Source organism: Martes martes (genome assembly GCF_963455335.1).
Source record: "Martes martes genome assembly, chromosome: 3".
NCBI lineage: Eukaryota > Metazoa > Chordata > Mammalia > Carnivora > Mustelidae > Martes > Martes martes.
The window spans coordinates 124,063,059-124,084,347 of NC_137890.1; the positions used below are offsets into that span (position 1 = coordinate 124,063,059).

The 21,289-nt window shown below is 37.6% G+C and overlaps 1 long non-coding RNA gene across 1 annotated transcript; it reads left to right on the forward strand.

The window, feature by feature from the left end:
• Positions 1–7: 7 nt before the first annotated feature.
• LOC308339858 lies at positions 8–19,180 on the forward strand. Its single transcript, XR_013966566.1, has 4 exons — positions 8–125; positions 7,181–7,261; positions 7,731–7,814; positions 17,937–19,180. It is a non-coding gene; the product is annotated as an uncharacterized lncRNA (long non-coding RNA).
• The last annotated feature ends 2,109 nt before the right edge of the window (positions 19,181–21,289 follow it).

Genomic DNA, 21,289 nt, shown 5'->3' on the forward strand with positions numbered 1-21,289 from the left:
GGCAGCCACCGCGGCGACTGGGCGGCGGGTGCCATGCGCCGGGAGTCTAGCAATCTCAGCTCCCGCCCACCGCGCCCGCCCGCCCTCCGCGGTCACGCCTCGGACGGCGAGCACCTACCTAGCAGGTGAGTTTGAGCTGTCCCGCATTGGTCCAGACACGGCTGGGTTGAGCTGGACCAGAATCCAAACCACAAGCTTCCCGGGTTGGTCTAGTACTCAGGGTGGTGACCTCGGGTGTCGCCTTGGCCTCCGGAGCAGCTTTACAGGGCAGACGCCTAGGACCAGGGTGTTGCTGGACCTGACAGCTTAAGAAGCGCCATTCTTCTGAATGAGCTCCTGCTACTCCCCGTGTCCCCTCCGTGTCACTAAAGTAACCCCAAACTGTCTCGTTGCTTGTAACCATTAGAGCAAATAGCGCGCATTTTCTCCTCATCTACTTAGTGACTGGCACTGTGCTTAATGCTAGATCTCAAGTAATCTCCATTTTACGGATGAAAAAACTGAAGCTCAGAGACACTAACTTGCCTGAGGACGTAGAGCTGAGTTGCAACCGAGATTCTTTTTCCATTCCTTACTGAATGCTATGCCCTTCCTTACTTTAATGGAGCCAGACTTTATTGCTGCAGACAGAATTGCCCAACAGCTGTTCTTAGGACTTCTTGCTTTTCTACAAATTGACTTTCTGGATAATAACACTTGGTGAAATTAGGGGGACCTCGCAGGGCAGTGCACCTTGCAGCTCTAACCATCAGAAGTAAAGTTCCTTTTTGCATAATGAGCAATTCAAAGATAAGTCTTAGGAATGGTAAGAGAAAGGGTTGCCATAGGCATTCCAAGCCCAGTGAAGTCACCTTCTTATCAAATAACCACCTTCTTTCTAACACAGGCTCTGTGAAAGAGTTAAGACATCCCAGGAGCTATTTGACTAATATAAAAGAACTACTTAATACTTCTGAGAAAATTCAGACAATGAGAAAGATGATTTAAATAACAGATCTCCAGCTCTTAAAAGATAGTTCAGCATTAAATATCCAGCTTAGCTCTGGAATCACTGAGCCCAACTCCTGTGTAGCTGCTCCTTTTCCCCATTGGCTATATGAAATGGAGAAGAAAAGGAACAGGAGCAAATCGCTGAGTGCTGGAAGGGGAAAGTCTCCTCAAGCTTGAGAGTTCAGCCACTCTAACCCTCAAGCTTCTCACAGTCTTTCTACATGCTACTAGAAGAGCATTAAAATTGCTTACAGTCATGTAAAATTGCCATTTTTCTTGCCAAAAGTGCTATTAATAAGCAATAACTTCCTCAGAATTTTTTTTTTGAATGAGACTGGTCTACTAATTTTTGCTTGACTCTCAGAGAGCTTAGTCTAACACTAGGCAATAGTTAACTGATTTCTTCGCTGTTGTCCAAACTGAGGTATCGATATATACTTCTCACCAACTCTGAGGAGGTAAAATTTATAAATTTTGCACATATCAACAGAATAACAAGAAGTCTCTTCTCCTAGGTGGTGAAAAGTTTGATAGAAACCAAAATTTTATACCAGTGGAAAAATTAGTAATATTTTTTCAAATATATATATACAGTAATGAAATACAGACAGTAAAAACATACATACCTAATTCATTACTATGTGCTAGGAGATATAAAAGTATGTAAGTCAGTGCCTCATCTGCATGATATAATCAGGCTAATTAGGAGTTAGGATATATGTGGGGGGGGGGATGTATGATTCTGTTGGGTGGGATAAGTGTGAGGTGGGTGAAGGGTTTCCTACCCTCTCTCCTAACAAGAACAAAGCCCAAGCAGAGTGCCTTGAAATTTATTTCAAAGAGAGAATGTTCCACACAAAGTGTGGTCCATTGAGATGCTTATGATTCCCACAAAAAGCAAAACCTCAGTGAATATAACATTCAGGAGGGCCATTTCAACACACCTGGTCCTTCTGGGTCCTGGAACACTTGGCCCTTAATAACCTGGATCCAATGAAGGGCAGACCACATGTACAGAAACAAAGGGTGAGCCTAAGAACAAAAGGAATTTTAAATGGAATGGCTTTTATTTACATTTATGATACCTCTTCTGACATGAGGCACAAGAAAATTCTAAATGGGATAGTACCAAATTACATGCACCACATTACTGCACTGATTTCCATTACTTCTCTACAGAGCTGCTGATCTATTCATTTTTACTTGTCTCTCAAGAGACCTTAGTCTAACACTAGGCAAAAGTTAACTGATTTCTTCACTTTTGTCCAAAATGAGGTATGAATATGAGTCTCACCAATTCTCAGGAAGAAAAATTTATAAATTTTGCATATGTCAACAGAATAACCTATTTTTAAGGAATTCCCTGAATGAAAGAATTCTTGCATTTTATACATTTTATTTGTAAAATATAACTCAGAGAAAAGTGAACCAAAGCATAAATTATCACAGCTCAAACACCCATGTAGCTTCCATCTAGATTGCGAAATAGAACATTGCCAGCACCCTGGAAGTCCTCCTTATGCCCTCTCCAAATGGCTTAGCCCTTCCTATCTGCCAAAGGTAACCACAATCCTCAGTTTCATAGTACACATTTTCTTGTTTTTCTTTATGGTTCTAACAATTAAGTATGCATCCGTTACCAGCTCTTTAAATTTAAATAATCATATGGTACATTCTTTTGTGTCTGGTTTCTTTGACTCGACATTATGTTTGTGATACTCAACCATGTTATTGCATGTAACTGTAGTTCATTCATTTTCTTTGCTGTATAATATTCCTTTAAATATATATATACCAGAGTTTCTCTATTCTATAATTAATGAACACTTGAGTTGTTTCCAGTTTGGGACTATTGTGGATAAGGTTGCTATGAACATTTTTGCATATGTCTTGAGGTAGACATGTAGATGAATTTCTGTTAAGTGCCCACATAAGAATAACATTACTAGGTCACCAAGTATGCATATGTTCAATAGATAATGAAATGCCAAACTATTGCACAGAGATTGTACAAATGAATCCCAGGAGCATATGAGAATTGCCATTGCTCTACCATATGTTATTGTCAGTCTAGTTAGTTTTAGCTATTATATACTATTATCTTAATTGTGATTCTGATTTATATCTCCCTGATTTTACTAATGAGATCGAGGGCCTTTCTTGTATGTTTGTTGACCGTTTGGGTATCATCATTTGTGAATGTGTAATGAAGATAAATCTCTTGTATTGTCTTCTAGAAGCCTTATTGTTTTTCCTTTCATCTGTAGTTTAACTGGAATTAATTTTTGTTTATGGGGTAGAGATCAAGTCTCTGGGTTTTTTTTTTTTTTTTTTTTTTTTTCCCATATGAGTATCCAACTGTTTTGGCACTACTTGTCAAAAAGATCTTGTTCCAGGGGTGCCTGGGTGTCTCAGTCAATCGAGCATCCAACTCTTGATTTCAGCTCAGGTCATGATCTCAGGGTGGTGGGATCAAGTCCTGTGTCAGGCTCTGCACTCTGGGGAGTCTGCTTGGGATTCTCTTTCCCTTGCCTCTGTCACTCTCCCCACCCCGCCCCACCCCAGCTTGTGCATGCAGACAAGTTCTTTCTCTCTAAAAAATAAATAAATACATCTTAAAAAAAAAAAAAAAGATCTTATTCTACATTGCCATCTTTGTTATAAGTCAAGTGTCCATATAGCATTAGTGTATTTCTGGACTCTGTATTTTATCCATTGGTCTATTTGTCTCTCTTATGCCAGTATCACACTGTCTTAACTTATTGTATATTCTTTTAGATCTTCTTCATACAATTGTATCATTTGTGAACAATAACAGTTGATTTTTTTCAGCTGATTTCTTCCCAATCCTTATACCTAGTACTTCTTTTTCTTGCCTTCCCTGGCTGGCTAGAACCTCAAGTACAATATTGAATAGACGTTGTGAGAGTAGCACCTTTATCTTGTCCCTGGTTTCAAAGGGAAATCTCTCAACATTTTACCATTGTTTGAAGTGGGTTGCTGATTATTCTTTTTTTTTTTTTAACCTTTTAGCAGATTAAGAAACTCCCCTTCTAATCCTAGTTTGTTGAGAGTTTTGATCATAGATGGATATTGAGTTTTATCAGGTTTTTTTTCCTGCATCTCTTGAGATGATCACGTGATTTTTCTCTTTTATCCTGTTAGTACGGTAAATTACATAGAACAGTTTTCCACTGTCAACCAACCTTGCAATGCTAGCATAAATCCAGCCTGGTCATTGTATTGGCCTTTTTAATGGACAGGTATTGGCTTTTTTATATATTACTGAATACCGAGTTAAAATTTGTTGAAGATTTTGTATATTGTAAGGTTGGTCTGTTAGTTCTCTAATAGGAACATGTCAGCTTTTGCTGGCCTTAAGAAACCAGTTAGCAAGAATCTCTTTGGTTTTTAAGTCTCAGGAAGAGTTTGTGTAAAATTGCTTATTATTTCTTCCTTAAATGTTTGTTAGAATTCATCAAGTAAATGGTCTGAACCTAGAGTTTTCTTTATGGAAAGGTTTTTATTTATAGATTAAATAGTTTAATATTACTCAGATTTTCTATTTCTACTTGTTTCAGTCTTTGACAGTATTTTTCTAGGAAATTATCTGCTTCATTTATACCTCCAAATTTATTGACATTAAGTTTTTCACAGTATCCTCTATTATCATTTTAATGGCTATAAGATCTTCCATAATGTCCCACTTTTCATTCCCAACATTGGTTATTTCGCCTTTTTTTTTTAATCAGTTTGCCGGGCATTTATCAATTTTATACTTTTTTTTTTAAAGATTCCATTTATTTATTTGACAGACAGAGATCACAAGTAGGCAGAGAAGCAGGCAGAGAGAGAGGAGGAAGCAGCCTCCCCACTGAGCAGAGAGCCCAGTGCGGGGCTCCATTTCAGGACCCTGGGATCATGACCTGAGCTGAAGGGAGGCTTTAACCCATTGAGCCACCCAGGTGCCCCTATACTTTTCTTTTAAAGAACCAACTTCTGACTTTGTTGACCCTATTATATGTATGTTTTCTCTGTTATTAATTTCTGCTAATATTCCTTATCCTTTCCTTTCTTTTCCTTTCCTTTTTATTTTTATACTTTCTTGAAATGAAAGCTTACTTCATTGATTTTTCAGCCTTTTTTGGATGTTTGTTTTCTGATATATGTGTTTAGGGCTATACATTTTTCTCTTAGTAATTGACTTCATTCCCCTTTTGATAACAGTATTTTTGTTACTATTCAGTTCCAAGTAGTTTTCATTTGTGTTTGAAAAGAATAATTTACATTGGGGAGGTATGTGCTATGATGAGTGCTGTGAAATGTGTAAACCTGGCGATTCACAGACCTGTACCCCTGGGGATAAAAATACATTATATGTTTATTAAAATAAATTAATTAATTAAAAAAAAAAGAAGAAGTTCTTGAGCAGAGGATTTGCATGATAAGCCTGAAAAGACTACTACTTAGGAATTCATTCTCAAGTGGAAGTCAGCCTATTGGGTATACCTGAGGACCCCTTAGCAGTTGTAAGAAGAAACCGAATTAGCAAATGACAAATGACGAGGACCTAAAAAACCACAAAAGAAGTTAACAAATTTTTGAATGACAGGGGGACATTGAACTATGGTTAGATGTCTACTCCAGTAAGGGGCACTGACTTAGCTTCGGTAGGGAAGATGTTTAATCTGAAAGTGCTACAGGAGGTTCCATGTTCTGTTACAATACATTTCTATTTCAGGATGTCACAATCACACTATATAGGTTAAGGAGAAACTGACTTAATCAGCCAAATCACTGGGATAAAGTTGAAAGTACTTTATGTTCTCTTATAATCTTACTGTGCAATCTAAATTCTTTGTTTCTTTATTTCTTCATGTTACAGGTAAGAGTAATTTCTAACCTGCCTACCTGTCAGATTTACTGTAAAATGATAAGTGTGCTAGATTTTGGAAACCAAAGTCAAAGTCACTTTAAAGTAATTATTTTCTTTGGGACATATAAAAGCAAGATTTGATATTTATTAATTAACACTCTAAAGCAGTAAACTTTTTAAAATTTTTTAAGTCTCTAGGGCTTTCTTATAATCTTAAAAATTGAGACCCCCCCAAGAGCTTTTGTTTATATCTATTTACCTACCTTTCTACTTAACTACCTACCTACTTACACCATATTAGGAATTACAACTGAAAAACATTAAAGTCTTTCTTTATTATTTTATAATGATAAGCAAATATTAATCTGAATTAGTTTTATTAAATTATTTATTTTTTATTATTTATTTATTGGTTTTATTATTAATCTGAAAATAGTTTTACTAAAAACAATTGTATTTCTCAGAAAAAAAACTGAGAAAAATGGCATTCCTTTACATTTTTGCAAATTTCTTTAATGCATAGCTTAAAAGAAGACAGCTGGATTTTCATATCTGCTTCTGAATTCAATCTTTTGAGATATCACATACCATGTAACTACTGGAAAACTCGACACTCATGAGAGAATGAGGTGAAAAAGACAAATAACATCTTAAATCTTATTATGAAAATCGTTTTGACCTTGCTGACCCCCTGAAAGCATTTCAAGAACTTACAAGTGTTTCCAGACCACATCTTGAGAACTGCTGCTCTGAAGTATTCCTATAGATGTCTGCTCAAATGTTTGCTAGGTTTGACTCTAAACAACTAGATGCTAGAGTAGTTCTATTACCATAAAGTAGTATGCAGTGCCATTATTGATAAAAGACAGCGTTGTCAAAAATTTTTAAGGCATAATTTAATATTTTGATACATTCTATATGAAATATATATTTTTAAAGTTTATACATTTTGAAAGTGATTCCTACACTTCAAAATCAAAGTTTGAAAAAATAAAATAAAAATTTGAAATGCAATTCATGTATGAACAGAAAATTAATTCTTATAACTGGGGTTAATGAATTTAGTGTGACTTTTGTGACAACATGTTTTGTTAATCATTAATTAAATTGTTGATTTACCTTGTAAATTCAGGCTCACTCCCATTTTGGACTTAGAAAGTTATTTTTATCATTGCATTTAGATAAGTGGTAAATAGTTAAAAGGATGTTCGGGGCCAATTGTTCCCAACGTGAATTTTTTTTAAATCTGTGAGGATCATAACTTGGAAATTGTGTATTCACAAATCCTAGCATTTGGCCTTTTCATACCTCCAGGTTTCTTAAGCCTTCCTGATTAGCCATTTGTATGTGTGGACAACAGCAATCAAGCACCCAGGAGAAGAAATATTCTCAAAGGTAAATCCTTTCTGTCCTGTTTCAGGAATGCTGGAAATTGTTTTTTCCATTGCTCAAACATATTCTTTGGGTATAAAGAAACAAAGTAAGTCTTTGAGTGCCCTAAGACTCCTCCAAAGCTCCAAAGAGCCAAGTTTAAAGCTGTTGTGGCAAAAAAGTCAGTGGTTTCCGGGAGCCTGTAACTCAACTCTGGCTAAGTCTACTTTTGACTGCTTCAGGACTATATACGTCTTTAGGAATCCCTACTCCATACTTAGGAGAACTAATGGTGGAAATAATTTTCCTGCTTAACCCTTTATAGGTGTCCCTCAGCTCGCTCTCTACTCTACCATTTCCCATTATTATCTTTCCTGAATAGGGGAGCCGTCTTTACTTCCCACTGCCTTAGGTTGTTTTACAAGAAAGCTACTGTGAATGTATTAGAGATACACACACCTCTAACGGTCATCCCATTCTTATCCTTTTACAGTTAAAGAAGTTTTTTCTCTAGTCTTGCTGAACCATGGCACTACCTCCGACCACCAGCAATCATATCTCCTTGAAGCTTAAAGAGGTATGAGAGCTACTTTGAATCAAATGTTTAAAATGATCTACTAACTACCCATGCAGTGTTTCCACTGTACCCCAAAATCTGCTTTTAAAGGAACAATATCAGGGGTGCCTGTGTGGTTCAGTCAGTTAAAGGTCTGCCTTTGGCTCAGGTCATGATCTTGGGATCCTGAAATCCAGCCTTGTGTCAGGCTTTGTGCTCAGTGGGGAGTCTGCTTGTTCCTTTCCCTCTGCTCCTCACCACACTTGTGCTCTCTCTCTCAAATAAATAAAATCTTTAAAAATAAAAAACAAAATGTTGACATATTAAATGACTGTATTTTCAAACAAAGTTATATGGTAGCTTCTTCATGCTCTTATTTTTTTTCCTAATTCTTTAACAGCCCCCCTCTTTGTATTTTTTCTTTCTTTTAAAACTTATCTTTTTTCTTTTTAGTTTTTCAACTTGAGCCAATATAATCAGAGCTAGAAAAGATGTATGGAAAGTAAGTATTCAGGGTCACTAAAATGAAACAGTCATGGGAAGACAACCAAAGCTAATGTTGGGAGATCCTCCTAAGAGAAATCAAGGCAGGAAACACACCTCAAAGTTGAGCCCTGAGTAGAACCACTAATAGCTAGATTGCAAGGCATGAAAGTGAAGATGGTCATTTCAAGGCCAACTAATTCTGCTAAAGGGGACCCTTTTAATATACACTCTTTAAGGACATTTTCTGACCCTCTGAATATAGTCCTCAAAATGTATCCTTGGTCCAGCTTGTTTTAAGCTTGTGTGCAAAATAATGGTGTGTTTGAAGTATTAGATAATTTTCCATTTCTGTTTTAAAGGGAGTTAAATATCAGGAGACTGTGATCCATTTCTTATTTCTTCTTCTTCTTCTTTTTTTTAAGTAGACTCCATGCCCAGCGTGGAACCCAACATGGGGCTTGAACTCATGACTCTGAGATCAAGACCTGAGCTGAGATCAAGAGTCAGGCATTTAACTGACTGAGCTACCCAGGGGCTCCAATTCATTTCTTATTTCAGAAAAAAAGAAAGGAAAGGAAAGGGGGAGAGAGAGAGAGAGAGAAATAAAGAAGAAAGAAAAAAAAGAGAGAGAGAGAAAATGTCCAAAGCTCCTGGGCCAAAAGTAATATTTTGATTTGCTCATGTGTTGTTGAGGATGGAGCAGAGTTAAAATTCACATTACCGAAATTTTAATTATAGCCAGTTCTAGTGATTTATTTTTATGATGAGCCATATGATCCATAAACAGCTTTTAAGCCCAGCTATTTAGTCACAGTTCAGGTTAGAAGGTTGCCTATGTAGAGTAGGGTCATAGGATGAGCCTCCAGAGAGCAAGCAGGAGGCTGGTAGAGGGATGAACATCAAAAAATCTCCTACAGGGAGACAGTGCAACAGCTGGAAAAACATGACACCAGGTGCAATAATAATCATGAAGACATCTAGGCCGCACAGCAGCCAGAGGTTCTATCAAAGGGACGGGAAGATGTTTGAGTGAATGAATCACTTTGTATACTAGTTCTGGGTGGTACTTTTAAGAGGTCAGGGAAATCAGCCTTCAGTGGCTACCCATTAACCTGCCCTTTTGCTACTTAGCTACAAGTACATTTGTAGTCAGCTCCATCCCAAGTTCTAATCATGATTTTCTAAAGATGACTCCATTATCAAGGGTGTTTGTTTATTATAACCAATCTGTGGATCTTCCAGCAGATCTTAAAATATGAGGAAAAAAATTTCAGAAACCCAGAATTCCATATATGAATACATAAAACCACCATAATGTTGTGTGAAAATTCCATGTTAGCTTACAGGAATTCATAAAATATAGGTCAAAAACCAGTTACACAACTTGCTTAGAATAAAAATATATTTCAGCTAAAGCACATTTTCCTTAGAACCAATCCATAAGAACAACAGGTAAGTTTCTGCTTCCTAGCTTTGAAGGATTATTAAAATTACCTTGTGTATGGAAGAATGTGATGTTTTGGGTTTTTACCCACATAATCTAGTGTAGGCGAGCCAGGAAGGCAGCAAGCAGATTAGAGAATAGTCCAAACAAAATTGGCCATCTTAAAGCTGGGTGGTGGCTACATGAGAATTCATATACTCTTTCCTTTTATATATGTTTAAAACTTTCTGTAATAAGAAGCTTAAGAATTACATTTTAAATATTAGCTCTGGTCTTTTTTATTACTACTTCAAAAACAATCAATACAGATTCTAAAGTTTCTAGAAAGTGTAGTAAAGTGTAAAGAAGGAGAAAAAAAAATCTCAGCATACATAATGACCTTTCCCAACACTCAAATATCAAATATGCTAATAATGTTACTTCATAAATGTAAATTGATCAGTGGTTCTAGTAGCCCCAAGTAGTTTTTAAATTTCATGCCATAATTTCTCTCTTATTGAATGAAACTGATCTTACCCCATGTTTGTGAAAGTGAGAGATGATAAAAACAGCTATAAAATACATTGTGCTGCTTTTCCACTCAGAAGTCATAATTGCAAGGTCATGTCCAATGGTGAACCAACATGAGTAAATAGATACCAGAGAGAAATGTTTTTGTCCTTCATGATTTGAATGAACTCTGTCAGGGAATAAGACATCATCAGGTCAATTATTGTCTGCAGTAGCTTTGCAAAGCACCCTGAGAAAGCACTGATGAGAAATTAATTGCCACGTGCAAAAACAGTAAAAGAGGTCATTTCTTCAACCTAACATAAAGCCAGTATTTCCCAGTTCAGTACACTCAGCACGTAATCCACTACACTCAGTATACTGGTTATCGATTGCTGAAATTTAACAGCTTAAAACAATAAACACTTATGATCTCATATAGTATCTGAGAGTCAGGAACCCAGGAGTGGCTCATGCAGGTTGTTCCAGCCCACAATCTCTTAGGATGTTGCAATCAAGCTGTTGGCCAGAGTTGCAGTCATCTCAAGGCTCAACTAGAGTCAAAGAGTCCATTTCCAAGTTCACTTCACAAGATTGTTAGCCAACCTCCATTACAAGCCTCTCTTGTAGTAGGCTTCCTGGATGCCATCATGACATGGCAGCTGGTTTCCCACAGAGTAAGTGTTGTGACAGAGAGTGAGAGAAAGAGAAAGAGGAGACCAAGCAGATGAGAGAGCACATAAGATAGAGGCAACAGTCATTTATAATCTAGTCTTGGAAATAACATACCATCATTTATGTCTTATTCTGTTGGTCATACAGACCAACCCTTGTACATCATGGAAGGGGAAACACAGGATATGAATAGCAGCAGGCAGGGATAATTGGGGACCATTTTGGAGGCTAGCTACTACATGTAGGATAGAAGAAGAGCAGTAACTCTCAAATATTAGAGATAGGATATATGAAGGTAGATTTTCAAGGGTTGCCTTTGAGTGAAGTATAGTTGGACCCTAATCTGTCTAGGATGGTTTTGTTAACTAAAGAGGGATCCAAACAGTAACTTTCAGTCATGTAAAACTTATTTTAAAAGTGCAAATACTTACAGCTATAAATCTCTGTGTATAAAAGCAGAGAACACTTATCAAGCACCCAAGCCAAGGGATGCCAAGCTTATCTACATTCAGAGCTAAATAGACAGCAGTGGTAATTGCTGCTAAATTCTGTTTTATCCCCGCCCTTCCCAAATGGAATCATGCGTGCCCCTCTGCCAAAAACTGGCTCCTGGTTTCTAGTCTCATCCCTAGTGGACTTCAGTCTGTCTTGGCACAAATACTCCAGCCTGGCTTTTTTGTTGATTTGAGATCTTAGCCACCCCAACCAAAGAATCATGGTAGAAAAGAAAGAAAATACAGCAAATGGTTTTTGCTGTCCACAACCTTAAAATTTCAACAAAGGAAGTAAATAATCTTCCATACCCATAACTAGAGGCCTTGAAGAAAACATTGGAAAATTTATAAACTGACAGCCCCTCGCTATTCCTAGGCCTCAGTTTATACATACCAAATTAAAAGTTATGCTTCAGCCTCTTCCTCTGTATTCATCTCTAAATCCACACACAGTGTTGATTTCTAGCACTAGTGGTTTTGAAAAGCATTTCAGGGTTTCCTACCATACTTTCAGAATGCAAGTCATCATTGCAAATAACCCAATAACTTGATAGTAATTGATATGGACATATCACTGAAGTGTAGACAAATTCCAGTCCACCTAGAGAAGCCTATTTTTTAAAATTATGATGTCGATGAGATTATAATGAAGTATGTGATGTATTGGCAAGTAGGTATTATCTCGTCAAAAATGAAAACTAATAACATACTCAAAAGTAGCTCTAAAATTGGTAAACAGGGGCACCTGGGTGGCTCAGTCTGTTAAACATCTGCCTTTGGCTCTGGTCATGATCCCAGGGTCCTGCGATCCAGCCCCATGTCAGTGGGGAGCCTGCACAGGGAGTCGGCTTCTCCCTCTTCCTCTGCATCGCCCCCTCACTTGTGCTCTCTCTCTTTCTCTCAAATAAATAAATAAAATCTTTTTAAAAATATAAAATTGATAAATTGTGCAAGTCAAAGAATGATTATTTAACTACCGTAGAAGAAAAAAGGAAAGATGAGTGACATCTTTTCACTTTCATAGTAGTTATCATGAAAGAAATAGGTTTAATGATAACTTTACTCATTGGTAAGAGAGACTTAATCATTTTTGCAATCAGCTGAATATAAATTAACTCTTTTTAATGGAAAGAGTTTGATGCATGTGACTCTTCATTCTGAGTCTAATAGTCACTATTAATCATTATCTCCTCCCAACCCAACAGTCTTCTCAATATCCTACAATTCTGAGGTATAGATTCCTTTTTGAGTCCTTTCTTGATGTTATCAGAACATGTGGAATTATATTGTTGTCAGGTTTTTTCTTCCTGTCAAGATAATTCACTGGTATCTATTTAAAGGAGGTTTATACTTTTTTGTGGGTTTTTTTTTTTTTGTACCGCTCTAAAGAATGAAGACCTATACTGCACCCCCCCCAAGTAAAATAAAATATTTTTTATTCTTTAACAGATAATTACATAGTTCAGGATGAAGAGACACTCCTCTCTGATTTACACTCCATGCATTATAATGTTTATGCTGCCAAATTATTTAGGTTTTCCTTTTAGGTTCACTTTAGCAGACACTTTCGCCCAGGGAAGAACAGTGTTGATCCTAGCAGTAGGTCTAATTCCTTTCTCATATGTTTATTTTTGAAGAATTCCCACAGACTGGCTTGTCCTTAACCACAGGTAGAAGTTTATCCTGTATGATTTGTGTATGAAGTAGGAGGCAATGAGGGTAGCATAGGAAATAAATCTTTTTTTACACAAACATGAAAGAAAACCTCATAAAAGCCAGGTAATATCTCACCAAAGAATAAGTGATTAATAGCAGATTCTTTCCTAAGAGCACGTTTTGAAAGGTCAGGAATCAAAATACTACAAGGACACAGCAGCTAAGAGGGAGTTCAGAGGTCAGACAGAACATACCTACATCTAAGATCAGCAGTCTGTCCTTCTATCCAGGTTCTACCTAAGGGCAGAACACCTCCAAGATTTCCAGAGGAATTAAAATGAATATATGGGAATATTCCTTCATATTGTGACTTCAAAACTATTGTCAACTCATTAAAACTCTTTTTATTATTTTTTCATTTAAAAAACTAATCTTATAGTCACTCATATTTCAGGGAATTTTCTCCGATCCTAGATAAGATTCCTTGAGACCAAATTACCTAAGAGTAATATGAAGAATGGTTTTTTATTTTATAAGGAAAGATGAGAGAAAGATAAATAAGAAATGAGATACAATCTAAAATGGATATAAAAAGGGCACCTGGGGTGGCTCAGTTGGTTTAGTGTCTGCCTTTGGCTCAGGTAATGATCCCAGAGTCCTGAGATGGAGCCCCGTGTCAGGTTCCCTTCTGTGAGGGGAGTCTGCTTCTCCTTCTCCTTCCGCCCCTATGCACATCACCCCCCACCCACGCTCGTGCTCTCTCTCTCTTGCTCTCTCTCAAATAGATAAATAAAATCCTTAAAAATATATATAAAATGGATATAAAGGTTAACGGAAAAGCATTCTTCAATTGTGTATATTAATGGAAGAGTGAGGAAAATCTCACACATACTCCCCGAAACAGGAAAGCAAAAGTAATTACAATTGACATGTAATGATAATTGTTTTTCTTTGTTAATGGTTTCTATGTGGTGGTGGTTTTATCCCCAAATCTTAAAATAATTTAGTGAGGTACAACAGTTGGTCTTGATGAAGTAGAATAGAAATCAAACGTTGGGTCAGATATGTTATTTTTAATTGCTGAATATATTTAGCATGAGGGTCTGATGGTATACACCTCACAGTATTAGTGAGGGAAAGAAACCTGCTTTTGTAGAAATAACGCAAAACCCTGAGTCAGGAGATCTGGATTGAAGTTCTGGTTGTATCACATTTGCTCTCTTCTTTTCCTTAACTTTGTTCACAGTTACCTTTTAATCAGATCTTAATCTTGTTTATCTGATGGGCTATAGTTAACTTCAAATGAAGTAGTACAAATGAAAGTATGTTCAAAGTTAATAACCCTAAAAAAAACACCAGTATTCCTAAGAACATGTTGTCCTTCGTCATTCTGCTTTAGACCTTGGAAGATAAAACTTCCTAAAACTTGCAAAAAGATAAATGAAATATTTAATCCTAGACAGAAAGTAAAGGACAACCCAGCTTAGTTCAGTTTTGATATACATAAAAAAACTAAAACAGGGGCACCTGGGTGGCTCAGTCATTAAGCATCTGCCTTCTGCTCAGGTCATGATCCCAGAGTCCTGGGATTGAGCCCCACATCAGGCTTTCTGCTTGGCGGGAAGCCTGTTCTCCCTCTCCCCTTCTTCCCACTTGTGTTCCCTCTCTCACTGGGTCTCTCTCTCTGTCAAAGAAATAAATAAAATCTTAAAAAAAAAAACTAAAATCAGTAAAATAATATATTAATCCATCAGGAAAGTACCAATTCCTTGCTCAGATAGCAATTAAAATGGCTTCTTAAAGAGAAGCGATACCAAATAAATTCATTTTATAACATAATAACAGGCTATCCAAATAAGAGGAAAATAACAGGTAAGTCTGCTTCAGCCACAGTTCAAATGCTCACAAATATTTAATATAATTATAGAAAAACTAATAAAGCTTTACATTCTATTTCACATTCCCTTTCTCAGTCTATGACTAATAATTTCCTATTGGTTTAGGCAAAGTTTTGGCTTTAGCCTTAAGGTAGAGTGTTAGGGTTTCTAGAGTGATAAATGGAAATTTTAATATAAATTTTTTTTAAGTTGAGATTCTGTGCAAGTGTAATGTACACGCGCGCACACACACACACCAAGTATAATATAATGGGAAGAACTGCCTACATTGAAACTGGATTTCTGCATTCTACCCTAGAACGAGTTAGGTGATCAGACTAGTTTGGTAGTTATACATCTGGTTCTGGTACCCTACTGAAAGTCGGTCCAACACCAAATAGCCATTGGGCATTTTCCAGAGGCCTATGGAATGTTCTGTATTTTTCCCCCGGAGAAAGAGAATGGATTGCAGGGATCTGCCACTTTGGAAATTTATATAGTTGGAGGTTTCCCAGAGTAAATTCGGTAGGATGCTAGTTCTTCTGGACACTGAGCATGTTTCTGTGGTTCTACTGTCATAAATTTGGGAAACACTTCCTACTGTAACTCTGCCCCCTTGAAAAGTCAAATTGCCCATTTACTCATTAAAGGTCCTGAAATTCTTTGTAACCCTGTGTAATAGGGTTTCATCCACAGAATGATTTTCCTCCTAACACCTTTGGAATACATTGGCTTAATTTTAAGGTCCTACAGAGTATATGCTCAAGATATGAATAACCAAGGCCAGCACCCAAAGAACAGTGATCATTGATGAAATCATTCTGCAAATGGTGGCCCAGAATAGTCAATCTGAGTTTCATTATTAGTGTCCTGAATGAGGGTCGTGGTAGCATATTCTTAACATTTGAATATGAAACTAAAGCTAAATCTATGTAATAAAACCTTTTTCTATTAGCTGTAAGTTCAGCCAATTGTGCAGAATCGAGCCTTTTAGACATACCTAGAAAGCTTATTCCACACACAAACATTCGCATATACACATATAAATTCAGTGTTTCTGTACATGGAAGTCATAATCAAGATGGGTGACCAAATTTCGTGAGCCTGCTAATTCCCTGGATGAAAGCATGAGAATTCAAGATGATACTCAAACACTCAGCAAGTGGTAGAATAGAAGCAGCAATAAGTCCACTACTTCTTAGTTAGGATGAAGGGAGGGGAAGGTTACAGATTCATAAGAACACTATAAAAAGGAAAGGAAGGAGCTCATAATATCTCAGCACATGGCAAGAATCATGATGCTTCTTGGGGCGCCTGGGTGGCTCAGTGGGTTGAAGCCTCTGCCTTTGGCTCAGGTCATGATCCCAGTGTCCGGGGATCGAGCCCCGCTTCGGGCTCTGCTCAGCAGGGAGCCTGCTTCCCTTCCTCTCTCTCTGCCTGCCTCTCTGCCTACTTGTGATCTCTGTCAAATAAATAAGTTTAAAAATTTTAAAAAAAATCATGATGCTTCCAAGTGTACTCTTTTATTTCTTATTTGAGAAGATGATAGGAAATTTGTATATGGTGAGGATGAGATATTAGCAGCTCTGTCCTTGATATTTAACTTGATCTGACAACAACATTATAGAGAGAGTGGGGTTCAGAATTGGACAAAATGTCATGTTTGTATAAAATGGACAGATTTTATACCTAAATTTCATGAATTTGGGTATAAATTTCCCACCCTGAATTTCATGAGCAATCTTCCTAATCCTCTTTCAGTTTTTTAATCCAGAAAAAAAAAACCATCTTTGTGCATTTATCCATTTTTTTTGTTTTAGAAAGTGACCTTCTAGGACTGCATCTTTGGCATGCTCTAAGTGGGTGTAAGCATGCTGGGGGTATTCAATAAATGATGAAAAAAAAGTTTAGATGAAAAGCACAAAGTGAGAAAGTTAATAAGGTCCAATTCAGGATTCTTAATGCCTGAATTTCCAATAAAGCCAGATCTCACTTGCATTCTTTTTTTTTCCATTTTATTTTATATTATCTCTTGTCAGTGTTCCAGCATTCGTTGTTTATGCACCACACCCAGTGCTCCATGCAATATGTGCCCTCTGTAATACCCATGACCAGGCTCACCCAACCCCACCACCCCACCCCCTTCCAAAACCCTCAGTTTGTTTCTCAGTGTCCACAGTGTCTCATGGTTTGTCTTCCCCTCCAGTTTCCCCCAACTCACTTCTCTGCTTCATCTCCCAGTGTCCTCTGTGTTATTCCTTATGCTCTACAAGTAAGTGAAACCATATGATAATTGACTCTCTCTGCTTGACTTGTTTAACTCAGCGTAATCTCATCTAGTCCCATCCATGTTGATACAAAAGTTGGGTATTCATCCTTTCTGATGGAGACATAACACTCCATTGTATATATGGACCATATCTTCTTTATCCATTCATCTGTTGAAAGGCATCTTGGTTCTTTCCACAGTTTGATGACTGTGGCTATTGCTGCTATGAACATTGGGGTACAGATGGCCCTTCTTTTCACTACATCTGTATCTTTGGGGTAAATACCCAGTAGTGCAATTGCAGGGTCATAGGGAAGCTCTATTTTTAATTTCTTGAGGAATCTCCACACTGTTCTCCAGTTGTTGGCTGCACCAACTTGCATTCCCACCAATAATGTAAGAGGGTTCCCCTTTCTCCACATCCTCTCCAACACATGTTGTTTACTGTCTTGTTCATTCTAACTGGTGTAAGGTGGTATCTCGGTGTAGTTTTGATTTTGATCTCTCTGATGGCTAGTGATGATGAACATTTTTTATGTGTCTGTTAGCCATTTGTATGTCTTCTTTGGAGAAGTGTCTTTTCATGTCTTCTGCCCATTTTTTGAAATGATTATCTGTTTTGTGTGTGTTGAGTTTGAGGAGTTCTTTATAGATCTTGGATATCAGTCCTTTGTCTGTAATGTCATTTGCAAATATCTTCTCCCATTCTATTGATTGCCTCCTTGTTTTGTTGACTGTTTCTTTGCTGTGCAGGAGAAATAGAAGATATTCAAATCGGCAATGAAGAAGTCAGACTCTCCCTCTTCGCAGATGACATGATACGATATTTTATATGGAAAACCCAAAAGACTCTACCCGCAAACTACTAGAACTCATAAAGCAATTCAGTAATGTGGAAGGATACAAAATCAATGTACAGAAATCAGTTACTTTCTTATACACTAACAATGAAAATACAGAAAGGGAAATTAGAGAATCAATTCCATTTACTATAGAACAAAGAACCATAAGATACCTGGGAATAAACCTAACTAAAGAAGTAAAGGATTTGTACATGAGGAACTACAGAACACTCATGAAAGAAATTGAAGAAGACACGAAAAGATGGAAGACCATTCCATGCTCATGGATTGGAAGAATAAACATTGTTGAAATGTCTATACTGCCTAGAGCAATCCATACTTTCAATGCCATCCTGATCAAAATTCCACTGGCATTTTTCAAAGAGCTGAAACAAACAATCCTAAAATTTGTATGGAACCAGAAGAGACCCCGCATTGCTAAGGAAATGTTGAAAAGGAAAACAAAATTGGGGGCATCACATTGCCTGATTTCAAGCTTTACTACAAAGCTGTGATCAAGACAGTCTGGTACTAGCACAAAAACAGATGCATAGACCACTGAAACAGAGTAGAGAGCCCAGATACGGACCCTCAATTCTAAGGTAAAATAATCTTCGACAAAGCAGGAAAAAATAAACAGTGGAAAAAAGACAGTCTCTTCAATAAATGGTGCTGGGAAAATTGGACAGCTACATGTAGAAGAATGAAACTCAACTATTCTCTTACACCATACACAAAGATAAACTCGAAATGGATAAAAGACCCCAGTGTGAGACAGGAATCTGTCAAAATTCTAGAGGAGAACATAGGGAGTAATCTCTTCAACATCAGCCACAGCAACTTCTTTCATGATATATCTCCAAAGGCAAAGGAAACAAAAGTGAAAATGAACTTTTGGGACTTCATCACTTACGTTACTTTTAAACTGTGTCTGAGTTTTAAAACCTACTGATTTTGGGACGCCTGGGTGGCTCAGTTGGTTGGGCGGCTGCCTTCGGCTCAGGTCATGATTCCAGCGTCCTGGAATCGAGTCCCACATCCGGCTCCCTGCTCGGTGGGGAGCCTGCTTCTCCCTCTGTTTCTGCCTGCCACTCTGTCTGCCTGTGCGCGCTCACTCTCTCTCTCTCTCTAACCAATAAATAAATAAAATCTTTTAAAAAAATAAAATAAAACCTACTGATTTTGTTTCCTTAAAATAATTTACTGTTAAATGTTGACTTACAGTACCAGCATGTTTCATTGTACTGAATTACTGTGAAAACAGCAAATATTTTGAAGACGTGCATGGTCAAGACATGTTTTGCTCTATTATCTCCCCCTGGCCGGGGAAATTAGAGAACTTGTTGCAAACAGCAGGATTGGTAGATCACAAAATGAATTACTTGCTTATGGGAAATCATGAACTTCTCATTACTGTTTTCATGGTTTGTCATGCATAACATTTTTAGCAAACCTGGTCTGAAATTTATGCAAGTTATTAGTCAATTTTATCTGTAGACCTTATCAAGTCAATGATGTCAGCTCAGCTGTTGGACATATTCTTTAAATTTATAATCCAAGTCTCTGTGTAGTGTGTACCTTGCATAGTAATTAGCTCTACATTCTTCTCAGTATATTCTAGAATTGTAACTTCCAAGTGCTTGGATTGGCTACACCTGCAATAACTAATTTCTTCAAATCTGCTGGTGCTGCCACTGTTCTGTCAGGCTCCAATAGAAACCTGAAAACTCTCTTTTACTTGTCTCCTGTCCTTCCACTTCCATTCTGACCATCACCAAGTTATACCAGAAAAGGAATGGCCTTTTCTTCACTATTCCCACCTATTCCCACCACCACAGTTTATGCCAGGCCATATCTCCTCACTCCCAGCCATTCTAATTTTCTCCAAGTTCCCTCTTTTTAATTATTCTTAACCTACATTCCTCCCAGAATAGTCCTACTCAAGTATCACTTATAATACCTTTTACCAAGTCTGACTTCTCCAGACCTCAGTGATCTCTACAAATTCAGAGTACCCCTAGCACTTATAGTCAGGCCCATACAGCTTAACACTTAAATATTTCCACATGGCTTTATTTGCATTTATTTTGTCTTCCTTGAGGAAAAAGAATTTGTCTCATATTTCTTTTCAGCTACTGTAGCCCCTAACATAAGACCGTTCAAGACCAACTGTCAGGGTCAAGTACTGCCCAATTAGTACTACTTTAAATGTGCCATAGAATATTCTTTACTATGCCAGGAAGAAGTAGGTTACCATTCATTCCTGCATCATGCATCAGGTATTTTTGAGCAAACTCTCTGTGCAATGGATGCAAAGAGACAGAAGCCTTGCCTTCAAGGAGTGGGTGGCAGAGTCAGAGAAGTACAGCATGGTGAAGATAGAGTACACTGTGTGCAAATGCTTACGGGCACCCAGAGGAAACACAACTAAATCAGACTGGGAATAGTAAGGAATGAAACATCATTTTCCAAAGTATGTTTCCTGGAGCACCAGTCTGCAAGATTCTCCATGAAAAATGAAATGAAATGAAACAAAACAAAACAAAACAAAACAAAATGAAGGTTTCGTGGTCAAATAAATGAGAAACCATCATTCCCATGATGTATACCATCATTCCCTCTTCCAAAGAGCTACCAATCCCATTAGCACACTAATGCTTTAGAGGAGTCCTGTGGTAAAGAAACCTGTGGTCAACCCTGTTGTGAAATAGAGATGTTCCAGTCATCAGGAGAAAAGTGGTGGCTGAAACCTTTGGGTAGGTGAGGTCACTGAGGAACTTATAGAGAACAGAGGTCTGAGGCCCAGAACTAGGAAAATACCAACACTTAAATGTAGAGTGGAAAAAGAGTGGCTCAAAGGGAGACTAAAGCGAACTGGCCATGGACGTGCAAACTCAAAACAGTGGGAAAACAGAAGCACAGGGAAAGGAGAGAATTTCAAGTAGGGGTTGGCCAGAAATATCAGAGCCCCGGGTGAAGACATTAGAGTGTCTCCCAGATTTAGCTGTCATGAGATTATTAGGGACATTTGCAAGAGTGTTATCAAGGAAATGGGATTGCAGGGATTGAGGCTGTAAGGAAGTAGAGACAATAAGTGTAGACTGGCCTTTTGAGAATTTGGCTGTGAAGGGTCAGGAGTAATATAAGAAAGGAGAAAGAGAGATGCACCACTGAAGGAGGGTTATTTTACAATGAGAAAATCAGAACCTCTTTGAATGTGGAGTGAAAAAAGTCAATAGAGAGGAAAGATTAAGAAACAGGGCA